This window comes from Salvia miltiorrhiza, chromosome 5 (genome assembly GCF_028751815.1).
Source record: "Salvia miltiorrhiza cultivar Shanhuang (shh) chromosome 5, IMPLAD_Smil_shh, whole genome shotgun sequence".
Lineage (NCBI taxonomy): Eukaryota > Viridiplantae > Streptophyta > Magnoliopsida > Lamiales > Lamiaceae > Salvia > Salvia miltiorrhiza.
This window is the reverse complement of record NC_080391.1, coordinates 38,499,161-38,502,101: the sequence shown is the minus strand read 5'-3', so window position 1 is coordinate 38,502,101 and position 2,941 is coordinate 38,499,161. Positions and strand designations below refer to the sequence as shown.

General features: G+C 40.9%; 1 long non-coding RNA gene across 1 annotated transcript; it reads right to left on the bottom strand.

The window, feature by feature from the left end:
• Positions 1-279: 279 nt before the first annotated feature.
• Positions 280-2,671, bottom strand: LOC131024347 (uncharacterized). The gene is made up of 2 exons (XR_009101772.1): positions 1,556-2,671; positions 280-1,359 (listed from the first exon to the last, which is right to left on the bottom strand). It is a non-coding gene; the product is annotated as an uncharacterized LOC131024347 (long non-coding RNA).
• Positions 2,672-2,941: the final 270 nt, after the last annotated feature.

Here is a 2,941-nt window from a genome sequence, read left to right as displayed (position 1 = left end):
AACAGGGCGTGGACAAAAAAAAGGGGTAAGTAGGCCACTTTTTCGTGGACAGAGGGAGTATTTTTTATAGATAAGTTATAGAGGTGGGTATTTTAAATTTTGACCCTACAATCAAATTCAAATTGTCTACAAAGACATTTTTGCTTCACAAGTCCAAGCGGTATGATTGAACTAAATCAAATCATGCGAATATAATAAAATCTTCGATCATTATCCTTTTTTAAAAGGAACAAAACTAAGGCCAATTGATTACCACACGCGACAGCATAGTCAAAAATCTAAATCAAACACATATAATTGTAGTATATGTTCAGTTCAACCATTAGCTAAAACATGCAAGCTTGTTAATAGCAATTGACAAACATCTTAAATGATTTTCACATCACACACAACTGTTAACCATTAACTAGGCATACTAAACTTGGAGAACTCAAGCATTCTGATGCATCAATATGTTCATCTAAGCCCCAGGCAGAAGACTACACAAAGCTCGATATTTAAGTCTTTGATCTTTGCTAGGACCACTAAAACATCACGAATCATATAATCTCTCGAGTAAACAATTACCAGCATATCCCGCACACAATTTCCAAAATCAAATAGCAGACCTCGTCTTCCCATTTTTATGATGGAAGCTATACTTACTCTTCGACTCCATATCGCCGCCGTGCTCGGATAATATTTCGCTGAGCTCCATGTTATCAATCAACAATTCCTCGAGGAGATCAAGCCCTACCCCCTGCCTCAGGCATTGCTGTACCTTTGCACAGCGGATCAGATAGGATTACAAGAAAATCCAAGCAAGATAAGCAGCACAAAATAGAAGAATGAAATCTTTGATAAATTGATGTCTTCCCAATCAAATTGGGCCAGTAATCAAGTGGCTTGGTCATAACTGCGACTGTGAAACGCCCATAGATCTTCTTCGATTTTCCCCTGATGTAGGCTGCGCGAAGCAGGAACAGAGAGCTGTCAAGATCAGCCATCACCACCATTGATCAGATAGGATCCGGAAACTCAAAGCAACAGATCAGAGAGCCACCGACTAACGGCCGAAATTTGCAATTTAGGATAGAGAATTGTTGTGTGCCCAGGCGATCAGTGTCAGGGAGACTGCTATTCTGCTGCGGCAGCTAGAGCAGATGATATTCAGCACCGCACTCATAAACTCAGCTGGCATGAGACCCCGATCCGTTGCCGAACCCACCTTCTTCTGGCCGGAATTGAAGACTAAGGCCCACACACTCTGACCTACGCTCGAACCTTGAATAAAGGTTCCTGGGTTGTGTTGAAAGTTCAGTGACTGAGAAGCTTTAGGGCCCGATTTATGAGACTCCCCAATTCCCAATAACGCGGGCTCTGCAAACCTCGAACATCATCGAGAAGGAGAGCCATCGGTTAGTTACGATGTCCTCAGTTGTAAGAAAATTCAAATAAAATTATTGAGAGAGAGAGAGAGTTGAAGGCTCAGTCGTGAATTTGGGAGATCCAATGAATCACGCCCTTGACCCGCAGCGGAGCCGTGCAGCGCGAGGCGCTGTGTCGGCGGACTCACCGGGATCGCTGTAACTTCGATTTGGCTCCAGGAGAATTGATTTTGCAGTGGATCTGTTTTGGAGTTTTTGGATTTTTGGGGTATGATTCTTTGAGGTTCTTCAAGAGACAGTGACGGTCTGTGTTGGAACTTCGATTTCAACCGCACACGTCCCTGCCGGAAGTTGGGGGCTGCTGCGGTAGAGAATCTTTGAAGAATGAGCCCAGATTTTAGGAATTGGGGGTTTTTCTTGATTTGGGCAGAAATTCTTGCATTCCCCTAAGGATATTTTCGATTAGGATTTTGAGATTTTCAGACCGAGATAAAAGGGGCCAGCATTGCCGGATGTATTTCCTTTTGCCACATTTTGGATCGGATCTAGAGGATTTCCCATTTCTCGATCGGAGTATTTTTAGAGAAAAAATGGGGCAGATTCAGAACAGATAATTGGGAGTAGCTGCGGTGGGGAATCTTTGAAGAGGGAGGTGCAAAACTAGATCGGGGAAGACATCTGCGAAGCTGACCAGAATTCTAGAACATTGAATCCAAAAATTTAACTGATGAACAGTTACCTGTACTAAGGAATTCGATTGGAGATGATTAGGGGATTTTGGCAGTGAAAATTGGGAAATCTTTGGGGTTTGTGAATCTGGTCTGATCGGGATCCGGCGGTGATATCGCCGGAAACTGGAAAAATGATTTGATGAACTAGTACAACGGAGATCGATGAGCTCGCAATTTTTTCGAAAGCAAAACCTCACGCCTTAGTTCTATTTTCCATAGACGGCAGTTGATGAAACATGAAATCAACACCTACATCCACGAGAGTTCTTCGGATTTTTCACTATACTTCGAAAGAGTTACATGTTATAAGTGTCGTGCTAGAATGAATAGAATCCTTCAACTCTAATGATAGACCTTCTATTTATAGACATGAGATTGAGCCCTAATGCCTCAAGCTCATTCACTAAGATAATTGGGCCTAAAGCCCCGTAATGCCTTAGTAAATTTATCGTTAACTCCTCACTTGAGCCTTCAGCGCCGAGAGCTTCGTTATCTTGTGACTGCGCAGACAATTCGGGTTCTTTATCCTGCGCAGGTGCTTCGGGCTCTTTATCCCGTGCAGGTGCTTCGGGTTCTTTTATTATCCCCAGTCTTTAGTTAAACCTGCGCTGGTTAGTTTATTTAATAATAGTAATAATAATAATAATAATAATAATAATAATAATAATAATAATAATAATAATAATAATAATAATAATAATAATAATAATAATAATAATAATAATAATAATAATAATAATAATTAGGTAAAATGTCACTGTATTGCTAAGCACAGCGCTGATGAGTATTACAGTCCTCATCAAGTATATACCATAACTTTGAATTTATCAACCTATTATTAGT